The sequence below is a fragment of the Nyctereutes procyonoides genome, unplaced genomic scaffold (genome assembly GCF_905146905.1).
Source record: "Nyctereutes procyonoides isolate TBG_1078 unplaced genomic scaffold, NYPRO_anot_genome, whole genome shotgun sequence".
Taxonomy (NCBI): domain Eukaryota; kingdom Metazoa; phylum Chordata; class Mammalia; order Carnivora; family Canidae; genus Nyctereutes; species Nyctereutes procyonoides.
In genome coordinates, this window is record NW_026575045.1 from 4,008,670 (window position 1) to 4,033,565 (window position 24,896).

The 24,896-nt window shown below is 39.2% G+C and overlaps 1 protein-coding gene across 4 annotated transcripts in view; it reads left to right on the plus strand.

Annotated features, from left to right (window-relative positions):
• Nucleotides 1-24,896, plus strand: part of PDE7B (phosphodiesterase 7B) — a 312,799-nt gene that overhangs the window by 210,588 nt on the left and 77,315 nt on the right. The gene's annotated exons all lie outside the window — the stretch shown is intronic.

Here is a 24,896-nt window from a genome sequence, read left to right on the forward strand (position 1 = left end):
TACTTAAAAAATAAACTAGTCCTGTAAGACTTGTTTTGAGGGAGGGCTGGTTATTATCAGAAGATCTACATTCTGAAGACAAGATTAAGAAGAAGAGCACTTTTGGGCTTTTCTATGCACATCACAACTAATTCTTTTTATCCTAGAAAGCTTTGCCTCTCAGATCACTGTCCTATTTTCTAGACTTCAATAACTCTCTCAAACACAAATAAGCAAAGAAACCTAAGACATCATTTGTTTTTGGAATATTTTGAATTTTGGTATCAGCCTATATAAGACCCTTTCAGTCATTTAGTCAACAATGTTTACTGAGATTTATTATGTGCTACACATTGCAAATATAAAATGAGACAGACCTACTCAAATTGCTCTTTATCCCATTTTATTGCATATTTATGTATTTGGTTTTTTTTACTTATATCTAAATATCCTCATCAAATAGTAGAGCAGTGGTCTTCAAACTGTGGCATGAATAAGAATCATGTGAAGAGCTCGTTAAACTAGTTTCCTGGGCTTTAATCTCAGAGATTATAATTCTGTAGTGGGTCAGAGTAGGCCCATGAATTTACATGTCTAGTAATTTTATAGCTGTTGCCAGTGTCGTTGGTCCAAGGACCACACTCTGAGACCTGTTAGTTCACAGTTTTGAGAGTAATTCTGACTTGTGGAACAATGTAAGTTTCTTTCCTGTGTCCTAAAGTATCCATAACATGGGATTGACGTCAATGGGAATTACATAGGCCACAAAGGTGTCACACTGAGCTATTAAGTGTTTATGACCAGCCCCTCACCACTAGCTCTTGCCTCCTGTTTTTCAGCTGCATTTCCCACTGGGCATTGCTGTTGCTCTTGGTCTGTAAGTTGCTGCAGTTACGGCTCTTGATGATGTCAAACAGTCCCAGCTGGAGAGACTTGAGAAATGGGAGCAAATGTTCCTCTGTCTGAACTTCTTTTATCCTATCTGAACTTAAAAGTCAAAGATTAATAACCTGATCACCTAATGACCCGGAGAAGGTGGTGAGATTTCCAAATAGTACCAGACACTGGAAAGGCTCTGATGGTCAGCTCAGGGACAGTCATGCAGTTAGCGTGGATCACAAAAAAGATAAATGGGTAAGAACCTGTCTTACTATAGCATTATGAATTTAATGGCTTGCCAGTGGCCTTGGCTATGAATTCATTTTCTTGTGAGTGGTTTCAAGTTGCCTATCTTTCCTAGGTGGAGTTGAGTCTCTTCTGTTTATTTATATTTGGGAGCTTTTCTTGTCTTTGCCTTCAGGTATATATTTCTCGATCTCATATACAGAAAAATAAAGCAGGAAATTATTGAGTAATTCAGGTATCAAGTGAAGAGAGAGCAATGGGAGTGGGACTAAGGGACAAATGTAAAAGATAATGTAAAGCAAATGGTAAAGGACTTGTCTTCTCCCACAGGGATGATAGGGGATGAGAAGAAGTATATGAAATTAACTACCAACTCTTTTGACTAGGAGAAGGATGGCATAAGTTACATAAATATGGAGATTAAAGAGGGACTTGTTCAGGTAAAAGTGCTGAGTTCTGTTTTGGACAGCCAGGTGACGGGGGAGGGGAAGTGTTTTGAAAAAGTTGGAAATCTGGAGTTCTAAAAAGTTGGAACTGGAGTTCATAGGAGAACAGTAACTTGCTTGGGGAATAGCATTGGGACACCCTTACTTAGAAGTGAAAACTGAAGCCCTGTCAATAAGGAATTCATTGAGAGCGGTCCATAATGGGATAGTCAGAGGATTCAGGACCGAACCCTAACAGTCCCTCCAGAAAGATTCCAAATAAGTTCTTCTTGGATTTGATACTTTTGTGTATTTGCAGTTAGTGTTTTGGTTAAAATGTAAGTAGTATTTATGGAACACAGTATAGAGTTACCAGTGGAGAAATACCCCGTGTGCCCAAGGATGTGCACATGTCCAGTTCGCATATGTCTACCTGTATAGAAAATATGGCTCAATTTGCATGGTTTAGAGGTTGAACTGGAGGGCATAATAGACTTAAAAGGCATAATAAAATATGCATGCTGAATGAAATGGCATGCTAACTAGCAAAATGTCTCTAACTTTTCTCCCTTTTTTCCATATCATTCATACCACATGATACTGATGTGGGGATACTTTCCAGCCACATTTGAAAAGCCTCCCCTGAAGTTGAAAACCCAATGGTTTGGAAGAGATATTTCAAATAACTCAAAATATACAATGTAAACAAACTGGCCTTTTAGTATGAAGTGTACTGAATTAAAGAAACCAGATGCTTTGGTTGGCTTGGAACAACTGGATTATGATTGGCTCTCCTTCACTAACCATTTTCTTTGGAGTCTCTTCACCTCCTCATCTTCCCCCCACGCCACTCGTCACCCTCTTCCTCTCACTTTCTCCCTCATCCCCCAGCCTTCCTATTCTGTCTGATTTTTGTTTTCAGGCAGCCATAAGCTCATCAAATATAGGAGACATATCTCCCAGATATCACATGGTTTCTGAAAATAGAGTTGTTCATTTAAATCGTTTGCCTGTACTCATAAAAACTTGCTTACTGGAAACCTGGTGTGAGCATCTGAATTACACCTTTTTCATAAAAAAAGGACTTTTTTTATGTAGCAACTTTATTTGACTTGAAAATTAAACGTTAAAATATTCCTCTTTCAATACTATAACTGGAACATTTTATAGGGATCCATAAATCTCTAAGTTATTCATCCATATAAAATCATGAAGCTTCACAACCCTCTGAGAAAGGGGTCCAGACCCAAATATCCCAGTTCATTAAAAGTTAGATGAACCTCGATAAAATTGAGTGGCTTTTCCTGATACACAGAAGCTTTAACTGGCCAAATCTACACTATCTCAAATCACTGATACCATGGGAGATTATTCAGCACAGGTGGAGTGAAATCCACTTTCACACAAAATATCTAGAGAATTGTACCAGAAATTTGTGTTCAGCTTGAACCATAGGGATAAGATCCCAAGAAAAGGAAAGAAAGAAAGGAAAAGATAGGGAAGAAAACTTTCACACAGCCTGAAAGGTAGACACTGTTGTCTCAATAAGTTTTTGTTCTTGTTATTTTTAAAAAATGGACTTTATTTTGAGGGCACCTGGGCAGCTCAGTTAAGCATCTGACTCTTAATTTCAACTTAGGTTATGGTCTTGGAGTTGTGAGATCGAGCCCCACAGGTTCCACACTGGGCATGGAGCCTATTTGGGATTCTCTCTCTCTCTCTCTCTCTCTCTCTCTCTTCCTGTGCCCCTCCCTCCACACTCTCCCCCTCTCTCTCAGATAAAAAAAAATGTTTTAAAAAAATAAATAAATACTAGACTTTACTTTTTAGAGAAGTTTTAGGTTTACAGCAAAATTGATCAGAAAGCACAGTGAGTTCCCATATATCCTACCCTCTCACCCTCAGCTTTACTTACTTATTGACATCTTGCACAAGAGTGGTTACATTTGTTGGAATGAATGAACTTACATTCACAAATTATTATCACCCAAAGTCTATAGTTTGCATCGGAGTTTACACTTGGTGTACATTCTTTGGGTTTTGACAAATATAGAGTGACACGTATTCATCATTGTAAGCCTTGATGATTAATACACCATATATTTGGAGGCAATTTTGTATTTCTGTGATTTAAGATAGACACCAGTAGTCTCTGTCAGAAGGCTTAATTATGGCTTAGCTAATAAAGGTGGTCATGAAAGACTTCGCCAGTATAAAGTGTTCTATAAGTATTGGGTATAAAAAGCAATTGCCAAACGCCACCTCACAACTGTGAATCATATTGTATTTCAAATGGAATAAAGGAATCTTGTTGTAGGGCTAGGGCATCTAAAATGCACAAGTATCTATGTTCTCCCTTTAGGAGGAGATTTTTGTTGTGCTTTAGCAAGTCAAAGCCTAGGAATGGCACTGGTTCCAGACAATTGGGAAAGTGGGTGGTAATTTTATTTCATTTCAAGGAGGTGGAAAAAACACTCCAGAAAATCTCCACAGCCTCTTTTTGGCTCCAAAATACCCATCACTACCACCCTTTCTTTCCACTCTTCTTTCCCTTCTGGGGTTCAGCTCCAGGCCAATGGCTGGCCACTCTGGCTTTTTTCTGGCACTTGCTAGAGAGTTGGGTCAAATGAGCAGGACACATTCTGGATATGATAGTTCCAGTGCTCTTACCACCCCAGTTGAGCTCGGCAATAAATCTTTTCAAAAATGCACTATTGCATTAGACACTTTTTAGAGGGTCTTAAATCAGTAGCTAGTGCCTCAGAGACATGGAACCTTTTTGTTGGCTAGCCTTTCATTTCTCAGTTGTGGAACAGGAACAGAAAGTGAGGCCTACTGCTCTCCCCTGCTGTACCACTCTCTCCTCAGAAGCAGGAGAAAAAAGAATTATTCTTTTCAGAGAAACTACACTTCCAGGGAATGAGTCAGGAAATTCTTTTTTGTGCCTTGACTTTGCATACTTGGGCTAACAGTGCTGTCCTGGTACTACTCTGTTTTGATATTTGGGGGATTTGCAAAAAAACAAAAACAAAAGCTTCTGAGCTGGTAGCTCAGTTTGTCTTGCTTCTGTAATACACTGGGACACAGGGTGTTCAGAGAAACAGCTCATGCCTGACTGACTTTGGGGTGATAGCATCAGTTGACATCCCCAGGCACATATGGACTCTTCCCCAGGGGATGCAGGGCTAAACGCAAGGAGTTGAGGGAAAACAGCAAAGTCAACACTGAAGAGTAAAAAAAATTTCCCAAGGTCTCATCCTTTTTCCAGGACAGCTTACTTTTGCTTTATTGGCTGGGTTTTGCCACCTCCTGCCAGGCTGTGACTGCTTCCTTTTTACATAGGTATTTTTTTTAGCATTTGCCCAACAGATAGTTATTCTGCAGCACCAACAGGCCCCACCAAAATGCATTTTTATCAAAAGAGAACTTTTCCCATTATTTTGTTTTCTGTGTTTGGATTATGTCTCTGGGTAACTGGAGTTATAACCTCTGTGTGTGGGGAATATCCTAGTACTCTTCACCATCCTGAATATTCTGTACCTTTTTTTTTTTTTTGCGTCTACTCCTACATGAGTATTCCTTTCATGTCTACTATGATGCTACTCACACTTTCGTCCTCTAGTTCTTTTTTTAATGACTTTTTAATAGTATATGCTATCTGCTTTTTTCCTTTGCTCACTCTACTTTTATTCCAACTTGGTCCTGTCTTGAAGCTTTTCCAAAAGGGGCACATCATAATATTGATAGATGCGGGAATCCAATGTCTTTTCCCAACCAACGCATCCATGATAATTTACAAAAACATTGACACCAAGTTGACTACGAGCGCATTTCATCCTAAAGTGAATTTTTGTTGCATCTCCTTTGACCATGGATTAAAGATGCAGTTATTTTACTTAGAATTTAAAAACGTGAAAAAGAAAAGTACTGTTATGGGAGATACTCGGCAAGAGTTTGAGAATGTCAGCAACTGAAACTGTGTGCAAACGGCGCCAAGGTGGATGGAGCAGCCGCTTTGGAAGAATATTGAGAAGCCAGCTGTTATTCCCATTGGCACAGGAATGTGCCAATCACCACCCAAACTGCAGGAAGCCTTGGCCAGATTCTGGGAGAAAGAGCACCTTCACATGCCAACTAGAAAAGAGCTGTGATGTTTCTGTGTGTTAAATATTACATCTGTGGTGACTTATGTACTTTCTCTCTATATCCAACCATTCTCCCAGCATAGGTTAGAATGAGAAAGAAAGCATATTGAGGGTGGAAACATCTTTCTCTTCCATCTTATGTCGTCTTAACAAATAATTTTATGATTTAAAAGTTGATGATGGCATGGCGGGGCATCTTATTTTGATTAATGGTGCAAGCATAAACAAATGCAAATGAATTTCAGAGGGTGAAATGTCCATGTGGATCAGTCAATTTTCCCAGGCTTGCTATCGGGAACCAGGAATTTGGGCTGACAAAAATCAGTACTTCAAAATTCCCCTAGGAAAATTTTTACCTAAGCAGAAAGAGAAAAAACATTTCCAAGTTTGTTTACCAGAAAGTATGAAGAACAAGACAGGTTTCCCCCAAAATTTATTCTGACTTGGAATTTAAGTCAATTCCATAAAAATGAGGCCTAGTTAACTTTCACTTTGACTGTATGTAAACAGATTTTTGAGACCTGAGCTATTAACTTAGACAAGCAATCAGGAATAATTTCGCGTCCTACTTTTTAATATGTGTGAGGCATGCAAAATTTCCTATTGAACAGCAGAGTCTTCTCTGTTCAAAGAGAGGCAAAAAAAAGGCATCATTCATATATATATATATATATATATATATATATACCCATACTTTGAAGACTATATATACAAATATATATATATGTATATTTCTAATTTGAGAGCAACTTGTTCTCATATGTTAGTTTAGAGGTTGTAATGTAATATAGCTATGTAGCCAGGTTATGTTCTACTACTGAAACTGATAAATCTTTTACTCTTAGAACTCCCCCAGAAATTCAAGTAAAAAAATGCAAATGATTTGATTTTCCATAGTTTCAAAAAGTCAATCCTGGTGGGAGAAAGTCTTTTTCTGTAAATCACACAAGGAAGAGTGGACAACCAGTGGGAATTCTGTGGGGAGATCCATCCCAATACCAGTACACCAGTTCAACATTACCCTCTAATGGAAAAAGGAGACTGCTACAGAGCATTTCTGAAAATTGGACAGAAGAGAAAGAGGACAGATGGAGATGGATGTAGTAAGACTCAGGGCAGAAAATGCGCTGTACATGTACTACAATTGCAACATGTTATGCCAGAGGGGAGAGAGAAGAGACTATGATGTGGGAGCAAAGCAGTGTGACCTTCTTTAGAGAGATGCTACAGACAACTACTCTTGGCATTAAAAGAGAAAAGAGAAATTAGTTCAAAATTCACAAACACTAATTGAAGGTATGCTGTCTGTATTATACTATGGTATGTTTTCCTGACTCAAGGAGGAAGGCCAGAAACACACTAAAAGTTTTCAAAGCACAATGGAAGATGTCACAACCACAAATGTCATAAGGCAAAATGAGATTAAAATCCCATTGAACAAAAGACCACCAAATGTATGACTACATTTATATGAAATATCTAGTATAGGGAAATCTACAAAGACAGAAAATAAACTAGTGGTTCCTGACCCAGGAGTGTAGGATGGGGACCTAGGAAGGTGAGAACTAAAAGGTATGGGGTTTCTTTCTGAGGTGATGAAAATGTTCTAAAGTTGACTTATGGTAACAGTTGCACAAATCTGTGACTATACTAAAATCCATTGAGATATACACTCAAATTGGTGAATTATATGGTCTGTAAATGATAGCTCAATAAAGCCATTATTTTAAAAATGTAAGATCAAGGGACACCTGGGTGGCTCATCGGTTGAGCACCTGCCTTCAGCCCAGGGCGTGATCCTGGAGTCCCGGGATCGAGTCCCACTTAAGCCTCCCTGCATGGAGCCTGCTTCTCCCTCTATGTTTCTCCCTCTCTCTATGTGTCTCTCATGAATAAATAAAAGTGTAAGATCATAAAAAATAGGGAAAAAGAAAAGCTAAGAAAATGGAAGGAGAAATAAGTACTCCTAGGAGCAGGGTCTCCTTCCTCAGTACCCCTGCCCTAGCCCATACTCCTTTACCAGCTACAAACAGGGAACAAAATGGCGGGAATGCTGAAATATTCTTGCTTACCTGGAAACCCTGAGACACAGGTAAAACTCTTCAGAAAACACAGGCCCCTTATTTTTCTCCCACAATTAAAGCCCACTTAAATGCAAGGCTTGATGGGGTCCCAATTCTGTCCTAGGAGAACTGTGAGCTTGTGATTATTGTCCAACTTCTTTTCCAGATAAAGGGGCTTTAGCACAACAACACAAACTCTTGGATTAAAAAAAAAAAGTAGGCATTCAAACTCTCTGAGGCCCTCTCATAAATAACAAAAAAGACTGGCACCAGGTCGGTTGTACCAGAGACTACAGCTTTTACAAAGTTCTTCTATTTGAATTTATTTCAAGCAGTCAATAAATAAATGGTTCCATGCTATTAAATATGGAGAAAAGAGAAGACTACAAACATGTGCTTCTACCTCCTGCAATTTGGTCCACTTCCCCAGCTCCCTTCTCAGAGAAAGATGCAATTGTTCATTTGATGACCCTGGTACCTAGCATATTTTCTTTGGGGCCATCTTTTGAATATTATTTTTGTTTAAAGCCAAGTAAATGAATGGGGAAGTTGAAAAACATAATCAGAATGTTATATTGACACTGTTGTAGATTTTCCGAATACCAAAAAACAAGAAATGAAGGGAAATGAGTTTGCCAAAGAGAACATTTTATGCATCTTTATATAGGGCATATTCCCAAGTGGGAAAAAAGTACACTTGGATAAAATAAAATAACAAAATATTTATTGAATATTTTAAATTTATGACATATATTTGTCATATTGAGACAGAACACTCACCCTCAGGGACTTAAATTCTTACCATTTATTTCTTTGCGTGTGTCTTTTTCTTTCTTCCTTATTTGTATCTCTAGTGCTCAGAAGGCACTTTTAGCTACTTGGTAGGAGCTACAAATATTCTGCCCAACTATAGGCATATAATTCCCCTGGAACCATCTCTCTTTCCAAACTCTCTGTCTTGATGACACACCCAGTGATGGCCATTGGTTGTGTAGGCCCTCGGAGATAGTCTAAGACACCAAGTGAAACATTTAAACTGACTCAACCAGTCCTATATTACCATTAGCCTTGAGTGACCCAGAAATGACTGTTCACTTTGTACCATGGCAATACCGTCAGGGATAACATCCTTCCATTGGCAGAGTAGCATGGGCCCTATACATAGCCATGAGAAAGGCTGGCCATGTATAGAACATCAAGGTGTGGAGAAAAAAGTTGTGCTGAACATTTTAGAAAAGACCCAGAAATAAGTCCTCAATAAAATTGGTGGTGAGTTATTACTAAAGGCCTATTACAAACCTAAAGTTCCTCATTTAGGAATTTGGAGACTTTGTGCTTCTAGTTGAAGAGATTACAGGGATATAATATTGCTTCCCTGATGTTATATAATAGGTTTTGTATCATTACCTGTATTTTTCTTCAGAATTTGAATTGCAACTTCCATATACTAAACAATTTGAAACATATCTATATCTTTTTTATTATGATTATTAATTTTCTGGCCCCCATGAGCCCTGCAGAAGGTATTCCTGGGCTCAGGCCTCGAACTCAGTGGTCCAGAGGCCAGTCAATCCTATCTGCTCCCTGCCTCCTTGGCGTCCTCAAGCCAGCACCAGGCACATGGTATAAAGCACATGGGAAGTAGCTGAAACATACCTATATCTTATTGTGCTTTTTTTTTAAGATTTTATTTATTTATTCATAGAGACACACACAGAGAGAGAGAGGCAGAGACACAGGCAGAGGGAGAAGAAGCAGGCTCCATGCAGGGAGCCCATCACGGGCCTCAATCCCCCGTCTCCAGGATCACAACCCGGACTGCGGGGGGCGCTAAACCGCTGCGCCACCGGGGCAGCCCTCTTACTGTGCTTTTATGCTTGTCAGTAAATATTTTTCAAAGATGATCCATTGTATTATTTTTGTTATACTTTCGCCTTGAGTATGAATAGATGGTTGTTGACAAAGTCCTTCCTTAGCTCTGATTGCCCCATTCAAGGAAAAAATGTTACCCTTCTGAGTCTGAACCAGGCCATACACAGGGTGCTCTAATTTTTGCTCAACAGCCAAGCTTCTCATTGCAGGGCCAAGAGTCCTTATCTTTCATTCCTCCACTCCAATCTCACCCCAAGTCCCCTTTCACCAAATAACCATTCCACCACTATTCTCCATTTGCTGCTCTGACCCTTCTTTTTGCCAATCTATGAATTCATACTCTATGCTTCCACTACCTTTTTCTTTTCAAGATGTTCTACAAATCAGTTGTTCCATAAAATTTCTCCTCGCTCACCAAAGCAGTGTAAATACATTTCTCCAACTGAAGTGTCCAAATGCCAACAAGACACAATTCAGAAATACCCAAAGATGATGCATATTATAAATATTTGCTTTCTGTATGATTTTCTTTTGCCTCATGTCTCATCTTTATTTTGCTAAACAACTGTGCTTTGCAGTGTGTCCTTTCACATGTGTGTTCAGTTACAGAATGGGATATTCATAAGTGGTTTTCAACAATGTCTCTCTGGGAATCTTTGTAAAAACACCTATACCCAGACTCACTCCGGACCAATTAAATCAGAATATCTGATTGAGAACAGCTGCTCTTACAAGGTTGTAAAACAGGAGAATGTTAGTCTAATTTTTCCCTCACATCCTGGGATAAAGAGGAAAAATCCTGACCAGTTTGAAATTATAATGGGAAAAAAAAAAGAGAGAGAGAGAAAGAGAGACAGAGGCAGAGAAAGTGTTCTGTTGAATCATATGATGAGAAGGTTAAAGGTAAGCAAGAGCTTATCTTTTTCCTGGTCACTATCTTATAAAATTAATAGGCAACTTGTGTGAATAAAGTAGCCACATGGCCCTGTGCCATTATCCATTTTGGGTGAAGCCAGAAGAATATTTATTGTGGTTTAGCACTCTTGTATAGAGAGGCCCTGCACACCCAGGCCCTAAGAGAGCACCTGGTCCCCTGCTGAGTGATAAAACCACCCATGGGGATAGGGAAGACAGGAAGTGCATACAGTGACAGGGCTGTAGTGACTGACTGGATTTGCCATAACCAGAACACCATACAGGACTTGGGTTATTGGGAAAGACAGCACATTCATTTTGGGATCTGTTAAACATGTAAGTCTCCCCAATAGCCTATTCTCAACAGAGCAGAGAGTGCAATCCTTTAAAAACATTAGATCATATTGCTGTCATTCAAAGCCTTCTGTGTCTCCCTGTTTCCCTCTGAGGCCCTAAACTGTCTACCACTCCCCTCCAGCCCAGCTTTTCTTGCCTTTATCTCGTCCTGTTCTCCTTTCACTCCCTCTGCTCCAGGCTGCTGGCCTCCTGGGCCTTTTCTAGAACATGCCTAGTGTGTTCTTTGCAGTTCCCCAGGCCTGAAATGCTCCCCCCAGATGGCCTTATACTCTTCCCCACTTCATTCAAGCTTTTGCTTCAAGTCACTTCAGAACAGTCTTCTTAGACCCTCCTCTATAAACTGCAGCCCACACCCACCCACCCAGACCATCCAGCATTCCTTCACCCCCTCCTTTCCCTGCTTCATTTTACCCCACAGCATCTATATCATGTCTCTAGGTAATTTATTTGTTGATTTAGTCTGTTGTCTGCCTCTTCCCAGTAGAAACTTAAGCCCCACAAAAGCAGCTGCGCTTTGTCTGTTTTGTTCACTGATATATTCCCAGGCTCTGTAACATAGCCAGGCACGTAGTAAGCAATCAAAAAAAAATTTTTTTTAATTTTTATTTATTTATGATAGTCACACACAGAGAGAGAGAGGCAGAGACACAGGCAGAGGGAGAAGCAAGCTCCATGCACCGGGAGCCCGACGTGGGATTCGATCCCGGGTCTCCAGGATCGCGCCCTGGGCCAAAGGCAGGCGCCAAACCGCTGCGCCACACAGGGATCCCTCAAAAAAAATGTTTAAATTAAATTTTCTTAAGTATAGGGATGCCTAGGTGGCTCAGCAGTTGAGCGCTCACCTTTGGCCCAGGGCGTGATCCTGGAGTCCGGGATCGAGTCCCACATTGAGCTCCCTGCATGGAGCCTGCTTCTGTCTCTGCCTGTGTTGCCTCTCTCCCTCTCTGTGTCTCTCATGAATATATAAATAAAATCTTTTTTAAAAAATATATAAATAGATAGATAGATAGATAAATAAATAAATAAATAAATAAATAAATAAATAAATAAATTTTCCTCAGTGTAGTTGACACACAATGTAAAACTAGTTTCAGGTGTACAACATAGTGATTCAACATCTTTATATGTTACGCTATGTTCACTACAAGTGTAGCTAGCAACTGTCACCATACAACACTGTTACAGTACCATTGATTATATTCCCTGTGTGATACCTTTTATTCTTACAACTTATTCATTCCATAACTAGGAGCCTTTATCTCCAACTCCCTTTTACCCATTTTGCCCATTCCTCCACACTCCACCCCTCTGGCAACTATCCCAGTTTGTTCTCTGTATTTATAGGTCTGATTCTGCTTTTTGTTCGTTTATTCATTTTTTGTGTCTTCTAGATTCTATATATAAATGAAATCATATGTTATTTGCCTTTCTCAGTCTGACTTACTTCACTTAGCAGAACACCCTCTAGGTCCATTCACATTGTAGCACATGGCAAGATCTCATCTTTTTTTAAGGCTGAGTAATGTACCTCAAAAATATTTTTGAGGAATGAATGAATAACTATTCAGCTGATCTATAGCCTAAAAAAAATTGGAACAAAACATGTAGATTTTGTCATACAGGACGAAAATTAAAGAGGTAATGGTACCTGATTAAGGAAGTCGACGACTTCTAAGGTCCTTACAGTGCTAAGACTTTGAGCCTAGTATTATATACACACATACATACACATCCCATATAGAGCAAAATATACCCAATTATTTTCCTCAAAACAGTTATCTGAGAAGACACTTAAAAAACATGTTCTGTGGACAAATGTGTTTGGGAAATGCTGTGTGATTTCACCCTCTTGGATAATTCACAGAGAACAAATATATTGAAGAATCTGAAAAATCTTGCATGACCCTAATAAGTCAGGGTTCTCCAAAGAAATAGAACCCTGACTAATACGAATTTAGGTACCAAGAGCGGTTCCAGAGGAGCAGAATAAGAATGAGTTTCTACATTGGTCCTGAGTTCTCTGGAACTGGATCTCTAATTTGATTAGATTTAAAGATGCTAATTAATCTTTTTCCAGTAATAAATAAAGCACTGATAATGCATGTTGTGATGTGACAATAGACATGAAAAATATCAACTTTGGATATCCCTAATCAAACACATAACAAGAGACAAATTTCTGGGTAACTATATGTAAGATTCATTCGAACATTTTTGTCGAACTAACAAGTATAATGAGATTGGCTCGTTGTTCCTAATGTTGCTGGACAAAGTGGGGAAAGAAAAAGAGGAGCTGAGGGTTTAAAATTTCCAGCTCAAGCATCACATAAATGATCCACAAGCTTCTATATCTGCTCTGAAAAAGACTTATTTCCCATTGTTGTGGAACTGAGATTCCTGAAAACTAAACCCAAAATCTCATCATGATAGTGGCTGAATTACAGAATAAACTGAATTCCCACATTGCAGGGTGTCTACTATTAAAGTGAGGACTTTGGGAAGGAATGGGATCCTGGAAATTAGAATGGGGACATATGGGAAGCCCCTGATGAAGCTGGGACTGAACACCTAAATTCTGATGAGTTTTCTTTGCCAGTAGCAGCAGCCTCTTCACCCTGTCATTACAAAATACCATAGACTAGGTATCTTAAACAGCAGAAATTTTTCTCACAGTTCTAAAGGTTAGAAGTCCAGGATCAAAGTGTCAGCATGTTTGGTTTCTTCTGAGGCCTCTCTTCGTGGCTTGCAGATGGCCACCTTCTTCCTGAATCTCACATGGTCTTTCCTCTATATTCATCAGATTAATTAGGTCCCACTCTAACACCCTCATGTTAACTTGATCACTGTTTTATTTTTTTTTAAAGATTTTATTTATTTATTCATGAGAGACACAGAGAGAGAGAGGCAGAGACACAGGCAGAGGAAGAAGCAGGCTCCATGCCGGGAGCCCGAGGTGGAACTCAATCCTGGTCACGCCCTGGGCCAAAAGCGGCACCGCTGAGCCACCTGGGCTGCCCTTGATCACTGTTTTTAAGGCCCTAACTCCAAATATGGTTACACTCTGAGGTACTGAGTGTTAGGACTTCAACATATACATGGCGGGGGGGGAGGGGCACACACAATTTAGTATATAACACTGCCATCTTTTAAAAGATTTTTTCTATTTATTTGAGAGAAAGAGTACAGAGGAAGAGGGAGAAGCAGACTCCCCACTGAACAGAAAGCTCAACATGAGGCTTGATCCCAGGACCCTGTGATCATGACGTAATCCAAAGTCAGGCACTTAACCAAATGAGTCACCCACGTGCCCCTATAGCACTGCAATTTTTTTTAAAGTTTAAGTTTGTTAAAACTCTGCTTCCCAAGAGTCTTTGACTATAGCACTCTTAATACATATGTTCAACTCCATATATGAAAGAATGATGTCCTCACTTTGAATATACTTTAACACTGACCCAGATTTAGATAGCAATACCAATAATACTATTTAAACAATTAAAGTATAATAATACAATATAGAATTTATATAATGTCTTTTAAATTTATTTAATATTTATATATCAACATCAATAATAATATTCTTAATAATAAAAGTTCATTACAAAGTGACAGAGAACTTTTATCCATGTGATTTCATTTGATTAGATATACAGGGTAGATATTATTATCTTTACTTAATGAAACAAAAGATCTCATAAAGAGATCTAAGACTTACCAAGATCATAGAGGTAGTAAATAGCTTCTCACACTACTGATTTCTTTACTTTGTAATACGGTTTTTAAATACTATATAACACCCATCCTCCTTTACCAATATATCATGGATCTCACTACAGTTCAAGACATACTTGAATGGGGATGGTACCATATTAGTTAAGAGCACTTGCTTTGGAGCCAGTCACCCTAATTTCAAAACTGCCCTTCACACTCACTGGGCCATGTCATCATGGAAAAGTCATTTAATACCTCTGGCCTTGAGGTATGATACTGATAATAATACTTATCTAAGAGAATTATTAAAAGGATTACTTAATTCATGAAAAATACTTCAAATATTACCTTGCACATACTAAATGCTAATAAATGTTAGCTATTACTACAGAGATGAGAGCTATTACTGGCTTAAATAGCAAAATAGTATCCAATAACATGGATTTAATATAATCAAGTTAATCATTTCCTATTGAGTCCATTTTTGTCATGTTTCACTTCTGAAAAAAAACAAAAAATGAACAATGCTTGAAGATTAAAAGAATCCTAAGTGTCATGTTGAAACAGAAGTGAATGAAGAACTCCCAAATACCGCCTGGCCCTGAGCAGATTTCAACAGGGATTGTGTGGCCCGATGGACCTTCTGAGATCAGCAGACTTAGTGTGGAAGTCTCTTAAGAACATGCTATCTCATGGGACTTTGAGTATTTCCTGGCCCTGATCAGCAACATCTTTTCTTACAGTATTTTGGCAGGTTTGTCCTTGTTCCCAACCAGATTCAGGAAGTTCAGAAGCACATGAAAACAAACAACACATTAAAATGCTTCTCTCAAATTATTCAAAGTTCAAAAAAACAAGAAATTATTCAGCAATATTGGGACTTAGCCAATATTTTATCTTATTAATTATATTTATTCATTCTCAATGGATATGCCCATCGTTTTCTTCGCAACAATTACTTTTCTTTGCAATGATTTTCATTAAACATTTTTCTTGAACTATATTTAAGTATAGGAAGTGACTAGACAGGGTATCAATGTATTTTCCAAAAATTTACAAGCATTTTCATGACTTGGACTGTTTTGTCCTTTGTGCAACTCTCCAATTATGCTTGTTTTGTTATTAAGATCATTTTTAGTGATTACTATTGTTCTGAAGATCATCATGATTTTTTTCCTAAAAATCCATTCCCTTGATTTCAGTTATCATAGTTGGATGAATCACAAGCCAACAATGTAACATGCCTTTTTCCAAATTTTACTTCTCATTTAAGATCTGTCTAAATATCTGCTCCTTAATATAAAAAAAATCCTTCCCAATTTCCCAACTCCACATGATATCCAAACTAATTGGCTTCTATTTCTTATTATAGTCACTTGACTAAATTCAATGGATTTGTTTCAATCATCATTTCACTTACCCTTTCAGGAAGATTTAATTGAAAACCATTCCCTCCCTCTTGAATTACTATCTTCTGTGACACAACAAGTTTCTGGATTTCTTCTTACCTCCATGGCTTCCCCTTCTCCTTATAAACTCCTCTTCTAACCAGACATTAAATGTTATAGTTGCTTAAGGCTGGATGTTGGACTCTATTCATTTCTCACTTCACTTCCTGGACAACTCCTTACATGCCCATAGTTTTATTTGACTTATAAATTTATATCTCCATCCCAGACATTCAGACCCATGTATCTAGCAGTGTACTTGACATTTTTGCTTTGAAATCTCAGGAACACATACATTCTATGTGACCAAAGTTGAGTACATGAACTTCTCCCCAAATCTGGTCCTTCTAGAATTCCCTTTTTCTGTGATAAGCACAATCAGTCATCCAGTTATGCAAGCCTGAAATCTAGGAATAATCCTTGATATTTCCTTCTCCCTCAGCCCTCATATGCTATTCCTCATCATGTGTCAATTTTACTAAATATCCCTAAAATCTATTCATCTCTCTACCAATACCACCACTCTACTCCAAGCTACCATCCTTTCTCACCTAGACTATTATAATGATCTCTTAACGTATCATTCTTGCTCCTCCCAATCCATTCTGCATAAGTTGTTTTTTCAGAGTGCAAATCTGATAACATCATCTTCCCCTTAAACTCATCCATGACTTCCTAATTCTCCTGGAATAAAATCAAACTCCTCAGCCTCCTTTGTCCTACAAAGTCCTGACACCTGTCCAACCTCAATTTACACCATGCCCCATCACACCCACTTTGGTCTTTTTGCTGTGATACACTTGGTCTTGTTAGGGTACCTCAGATATGCCATCCTCCTGCCATAGGACCTTTGGAATTTCCATCTGCCTGGATTGCTGCACTCAGGGTGATCATGTAAGATCCAGTCACTCAGAAGTGTGAAAGGGGGTACTATTACTGATTACTCCAAGCAAAAACAACAGGTGTAAAACAAGCTTTTCCAGGTAAAACCAGGACATATGTTCACCTGAAATTAACTTGCATTCATTCAACAGGTCCCAGATCAAATGTCACCTTCTCAGGGAAGATCAAAACAACCTCCTTGGCAAGGTGAAGTCCATTTTAAGTTTCTTAACACAACATCTCTCTTTTTTGTTCCACTATCTGAAGTTGAAACTTTACACTTACGTGCATAATTGTTCTTTGACGTCCTCTCCAGTAGACTAAACTCCATGAGACCAAGACTATTCCTAAGGTTCTTCACTATTGGATTGTTTGCCAAAATTACCGTGTATCATAAATATCACATACATTAAATATCATTTCTCAAATGAAGAACATAAAATGATGCTTCTTTGATAATTTCCTTTTTTCTGTGATTGGCACAACCAACCATTCAGTGATGCAATGCAGAAATTTAGGAACTATCCTTGACACCTTCCTCTCCTTCACCCCAGAATTCAATTTCTGCTCATGTCCAGTTTCTCTGTACCCTCCTCTCTCTTCTCTTTGGCCTCTGCCTCTCTCTCTCTCCTCTGCACCTCTCCTGCTGTGTTTGTATACATATATTCTTTTTTCCAGAAAGTTAACACACTCATCAGATACAAAGGACATCTCTTCAGAAACAAGTGGTTTCTGAAACTAGCGCTGTTCATTTAGGTCTCCTGTCTGTAAGAAACTTGCTTACTGGAGACCTGGTATAAGAGTCTAAATCACTCTTTCAACCAGGGTCCTAAAATGTGAAGGGCCTTTCAATGTAAAAAATTATATTTAATTTAATTACACTTATCATAACAAGCACTGAATAATATATAGAATTGTTGAATCACTACCTTATACACCTGAAACTCATATAAAACTGTATGTTAACAATACTGAAATTCAAATTTTTAAAAAAATTTAAAATGGTATTTAATTTAAAAATTAAACATTAAATATCTTTCAATGTTATCAACTAAACATTGCTAGGAAGCCATTCGAGGCATAAAAATTTTCAAGTTACTTATCTATATAAAATCATAAATCCTACAATGCTTCTGAGAGAAGGATCCAAACCCAAATATTCCAGTACCATTAAATGTTAGACTCCTCCAGCATGTACCGTATTTGCTCATTTCTGTGACTTTCTTCTAGATGATTAATTATCTGAGTGCCAAGATGACATCCTATGGACCTTTGTATTTCCCTTTTTCTCACGTACTTTCTAACACTTTGTATAATGTTATGAATGAGCATTTGTTGAAATGAACTGAATTAATCTAGGGTCTCCTCAGAACCTGCCCTAGAATTGGCCCTTTTGCTGACTCACTTACTCAAAAGTTTTACTGACCTGCAAGAATCCTAGATCTCCAGCAGGATCCGGAATTCCTGTGGTCTAACCTGCACCAGTTGGGACTTATGGGCTCCCACATCATGGGTCACATCATTCCTGTCATACTGGGCTTCAATGCTCCCGTGAAAAAGCACCAGGATAAACATTTGTCTTTCCTCAGGACATTGCTTTGGTACTCACTTTTATAACTCTAAACTACCCAGCAGACAGAGGAGAAATAGCTTGGGAGATCAAAGGAAACCATGAATAATGTCATGAGTGATCGCACTGGTCACTGCTGTGGAAAATAGAGATAGTGACCCCGTATAGCAGTGGTTAGAGACCAAGTCCTCCTGAGGCCACCTGGCTTCTAATTCCAATTCAGTCACTTGCAAGCAAGCTCTTTGCATTCCTGGATACAAGGGGGGATAATACACACACCTCCTTCAGGAGAACTGTCATAAGGACTAGACAAGCTCATACATGTACAGACTTTAAAACAGTTCCTGGGACGCCTGGGTGGCTCAGTGGTTGAGTATCTGCCTTCAGCTCAGGGCTTGATCCTGGGGTTCCGGGATCAAGTCCCCCATCAAGCTCCCTGTAGGGAGCCTGCCTCTCCCTCTGCCTCTGCCTGTGCCTCTGCCTCTCTCTGTATGTCTCTCATGAATAAATAAGTCAATCTTAAAAAAAAAAAAGCTTTAAAACAGTTCCTGACTTAGAAATCCTCCTAAATAATACCGACTATCGTGGGAGGGGGAAAAGAGGGAGCAGGAACCTCAAACGAACAATACCTAAGTAAGAATAATAGTTACTATTTTTTGAGTGCCTACTTTGTGCCAGGCATGATGAAGAGGTGGGGATGAGCAGGTGCAGATCTACAGGTATAGCTGTAGCTCTACCACTTATTTAAAAACGACAAACTTTGCTTTGATGAGATTCTAGAATTAAAGAGCATTATCCCAGGAATAAGTGAATAATGTGCAAGCTTACAGTGGTGTTTTCATTACTTAAACAGACCCAGATCACATATTCCCTAAAATGACTCTGCAGATTATTCCCTTCATTCTTAATCTTTATAAGAAGACATGTTCTTTGTTTTCTTTCATAGCTTCTTGGAATTCTCTTCAGGCATTTCTGCTGCTGCTTGTTCAATATCTGTTTTTATTAGACTCCTGTGTTCCTGGTGATTGTAACTTTTCCCCCCTCACCTTTTTTTCCTCATATTCCCTCCGTAAAACCATCAAGATGAAGAACATCTAGTCTGAGTTGAAACCTACCTCACCTACTTTAGAAAATTAAGGCAGTATTACTTATATATTCACTTTTGTAACATTTGGGTCCCGAGATGCACCTTCATCATAAAGTATTTAATAATTCTAAGCCAAAATTGCAAGGTAGTATATATACTATTATTCGGGCACTCCAACTTGGTGAGATTTCTCTTTTCTCTAATTTTGATATAAAGATCAAGGTTTTTAAAAAGAAAAGAAAGAACTTTTTTTCACATGCAAGGAAAACTTTATTTTGTTCCTTTTGCCAAAAGTGTGGTTTTGGACAAGTAACTCCTGGTTTGTCTCTTTACTACACGTGAAGAAGCCCTCTCAGCAACCCGTGGATGCACAATTAGTGCAACAGATCAATAGACAGGAAGCCTCAAACTCAGCCAGTTCAACACATAGTCCTTAGTGACCAGACAGGTCCAGCCTTACTCAAAAAAGAAAAGCAGAAGATTGAAGCCCCAAATGGGAAGTCTTGCCTAATCAGCCATCCTGGATCTCCTGCAAGCTCACAACACTCTGAGCAGTCATCTCTGCCTGAGTTATCTAACCTGGCTGCCTGTACTGTCCCATAAATCTACAGAGCGATCAAATCGCACAGCCTTCCTCCTCTTTGGCTAGATAAACATCTCAGGAGAAATAACTCACTTTGCTAATTGAGAGTAGTCATCTGAAATATTTGAAGCCACCAGCTGAGGCAGTGCAGCCTGGTGAAAGCTCCTGGCTAAGATTTGGGGGTCTGGGTTGTCTCTGCCTTCATTTTGCAAGTTTATTGTAGTGTCATGAATTAGTGCTGTCTAAGGAAGCTCAGAGGAATACCTTTCATGAGAGCCTCTCCTCTCCCACCGTATTTGGGCCACTTCATGGTGGCATCTTTCTCACACCAGCACCAGCTCATCTTCCTCGTTCACAGGGGCACTCCTGCTGTGACTGTCCCTCTGTGTTTCCTGCAGCTGTTATCATTGCCTTCCTCATCATCTCAGATGCAAGAGGAGCACAGTAGCCACTGCTCTATTCCTTTCCTCCCCCTTTTCCCCACCCTGAAATGACCTTGACCCCACGCCTGGGGCTAGCGTCTGGTTCTCGTCCTGTGGGTCCTGTGGCCCGTGCTTCAGCCACTGTAGGTTGTCATCGCTGCCAGAGCCTCCACCATCTTTGCCGCTTACATAAGAGGCCACATAACGTCTGCTCCCAGCGCAAACTTTTATTAAGCAGAGACAGCCCGAGACGCCAAGTGGGCAAGAGGTCCACCCCGGAACCACGGCCCCTGGGGGGGTGAGGGGCTGTCTCCGGGTCTTGGCTCCCACAGCCACTCAGCTCAGCTCTCTGCCTGTGTTTACAGCCTTAAATACTCAAGGACGACATGTTATGTTTTCGGCCTGAAGAGGCAAAAGAGAAGCAGCCCTTTCAAAATAAGAATTCCCCTGCTGTTTGTGTCATTTTGGAACACAATGAGGACAGGCTGAGGACAGGACTCTGAGCTGTCAACACTTCCGACCCAGCTTCCATAGCACCTTTCACTTGCCAGAGAAAAAGTTGCTTAAGTTAAACAAGGGCCTAATGAATAGTCAAAATAATTGTTTAGCTTGGATATAAGGCCTTAGGTAAATAGATGATTGCCTGAGACCATAGGCCAGAAAAAGCAGTTCAGCAGGACGCCACTTGTTCTGTTTTTCGGACATCAGCCCAGTGGCCTCTGCTTCTCCGGGGACGGTTGTTACTGAATTATTTCTCTCTTCCCACGAGCATACTGAAGCAATTTAGTATCAGAAGGGGCTCATAAAAGCAGAGAGCAAGGAAGAGAACTTTCAAACATGAATTTCACCTCAGTAGAGTCTCCAATAAATAGAAGGCTCAAAATATGGAATGTTTGGCTTGTCTGAATTTAAATTTTCATGTTGAAAAATTTCTAAAATGTTTTGTTAGCCCACTTGCCATTGTCCTGCCTCCTGCCTTACTAGTATTTTTAACATGATTTCATCCTTTTTAAACACTATTATTTACTACACCTAAAGACCATCATTAGGTTTATGAGTAATCCACTTCCAAGACTGTAATTGTAGCTATAGACAGAGTAAGCATTGAAAAGGAACCTTTCAGGTATAGGTTTTGCAGTTTGTTGTTGTTACTGTTGATTTGTTTGGTTTTGTTTGTTTAAGTATCTTTGCTATCAACTTGCTTCACCGCTTCTTTTTCCTCAAAATGGTGTTACATCATGAAAATTTTATTTAATTAAGAGCTTGATGAGATTAGTTGCTAGGTAATTTCAGTTCTACTGAATAATATTTTTAATAATTGCTTTCCATCTTTTACTTGAAAATAATAGAGCCTTGTTGATCCAGAACAGGATTTGGTTGTCTTACTCTTCATGCCCATTTCCGCTGCACTGCTATTCAAATAAACAACATCTATCTGATTGAATCTCAAATTCATCAAGGGGGTGGATCCCCCTGGCATTCAGGTTCCAGGAATCATGATGAATATATCTTTGGTTTATTGGCAAATAGCAATCAAAGCATACACTGGACAATAAAAAGGGAATGCTTAACTATTTGTACAATTTTTTACCCTGATAATATAGGAGAGGGGTTAAGAACACGGGATTTATGGGTGGCTCAGTGGTTGAATGTCTGCCCTCCACTCAGGTCATGATACCAGGGTCCTGGGCTCGAGTCCCACATCGGGCTCCCTGCATGGAGCCTGCTTCTCCCTTTGCCTGTGTCTCCACCTCTCTCACTATGTCTCTCATGAATAAATAAATAAAAGCTTTAAAAAAAGAAAACAAGAACAGAGGGTTTAAGAGTCAATTTTGAATTTGAGCACAAGCTCCACACTTACTAGTTTTGTGAGCTCAAACAAATTGCAAAATTTCCACTGGCTTGAGTTTTCTCATCTGCAAAATGGTCCAATAAGAACACCTACTTCCCTAGGTTGTTGGGCAGATGATATTCAATAATGCATCTGAAACGCTCAGTACATTGTAAGGATTCAATAACCGTAATCCATCACGGTATTTTCACGCATTGTAATTTTCTCATAACAACCCTCTGAGGTAAGGAAAGCTGCTGTCATTATGCTAATTAACTTAAATATTAGAAAACCAGACCTCCAAGTGGTTATTGATTTGCTAACAACCACCCAAGATGGTGAAATCCTCTCAGTAACAGGAGTCGAAATTACTCAAGCATTGTCTTCCCTTTATCCATTCTGCCATGTGGTGCTGTCTCCTCGAGGTTTCCCTAAACCCCTAAAGCCTTATAAGATAATGGGCATCCTCTGCCGTAGACTGTCAGATGGACAAACGGTATAAATTTTGGCAGATGCTTTAAAACCTCTATTGATATTACAGACATTTTCTGAGGAAATGATACCTTCTGAACTACAAAGTCATAAAGAATGCTTTGCTAATACTGAGAAAAAAAAATCCCTCCTGGACAAGGGATTTCCAATTGGTGAGCCTGAAACCCCTCAGAGAAGTCCTCAGGGATGACACAACAGGTCAACAAACCTAAAGCCTAGCCAGTTTTGTAAACCAAATGAATACAGTCTCATCCATGCATAAGTTTTGAAGTATATGTCTATCTTACTGTCATTTATAAAATATACATCATTTAGACAGTGCTGAATTTATTATATCATTTTGACATGCTGTATTTTCTGAATGGCTGCTAAATTTCACCTTCTATCATATGGGGGTCTGTGATTTATAAAAGAAAACAGATGTGCACACTCCTTAAGGTTAGAAACCAATGGTATTGGGGAGAGAGCTCTGCATTAAAGTTTAGCAACCTAGATTTAAGGACCAGCCCTACTAATTCTAAGCTTAAAGGACCATAAACTCAGGCAGTCAGTTAAAGGCAATAGCTAACTACTGAGTGCCTTTAAAGATTTATTTATTTATTTATTTATTTATTTATTTATTTATTTATTTGAGGGGGAGGGGCAGAGGGAGAGAATCTTCAAGTCTATTCCCCACTGAGTGCAAAGCCTGGTGTGAGGTTTGATCCTGGGACCCTGAGATCATGACCTGAGTCAAAACCAAGGGTTGAATGCTTACCCAACTGAGCGACCCAGGCACCACAAATGAGTGCCTTTAAAGAGTCTGAGCCCTGAGCTGGAAAAGGATAGGTGAATAACAGTTCTTTGCTTTCTTCCCTGAGTCCCCTTTGTCTCACCTATAAAGTAAGGAGAACACAAGACTATTGTGAGTATCCAACGAGATAAACAAGAAAATAAATATCCTGTGATGTTTATGAAAGTGCTTTGTAAACTCTCTGGAGTGTTATAAACATGGGGTGTTCAAGACAAGCTGCTGAAGACAGAAAAACTCTTCAACTCTCTCCAGTGGCTTTCCTATAACTGCTGGCCATCCACCCCAGGAACTTGCCAAATGCAAACAGCGTTCTCTTCTTTAATGTCAGATGATTTTCATACTTATAAAAATATTTTTCTCTTTCCTCCTCTTCCCACTTTGCTTTATTCCATAAATTGTAACATTCTTTAATATCAGGATGGCACTATAATATCCGATTATATAGAGCATTAAATAAAGTACCAATAAAAGATTCAAAGCACAGAATAGCCTGGGCTCACAGCTTGCAGTCTGTAAGCCCAAATACACACAACATCCATCTGTCAGGGATATTTTAAACACTGCCGATGGTGTGGGTTACTGCTGAGGGGAATCTCACCCAAGCCTGCTTAACTCCAGGAGGTAGGAATGGAGGAGAGAAAACTCTCTCCTCTACTCATAGGCTGACGCCCCACGGCCACCTCGCATCTGGGAAAGAGTGGTTTATGGGAGTGGACTCATTACTCATGGACCTGAAACCTTCTCTGATTCAGTTCTTCCAGAAATAGAGTAAATCTCATGTATTTTTACCTCTCCTCTAATTCCATATTTTATGTACCAATTGGCAAATCTTGTCTTTATATTTATTTATTCTTGCCAACAGAAGACATTCCCTTAGAGTCTGCTACGTGCCATACAATATACAAAGCACTACGGAAAAACACAAAACACAAAAATATGCATGATCCTTGCTTTGCAGGAGTTTAGAAAGAAGTAAACACAACATTTATTGCAAGGTAGTAGCAAGTGTTATTTTAGATTCTCCAACAAATGACACTTTAAGAGAGGCAGCTGAGGCTAGGAGAAATAAATTTCCCAAGATCGTACAGGTAGCATATTACCCACGGTCTGTTTCATTCTAAAGTTGGTGTTTTGTCCATTCAACTTCTTTACCTCTCTTGATCGGGAAGGCAGAGGACACATCACAAAGGAAAGTG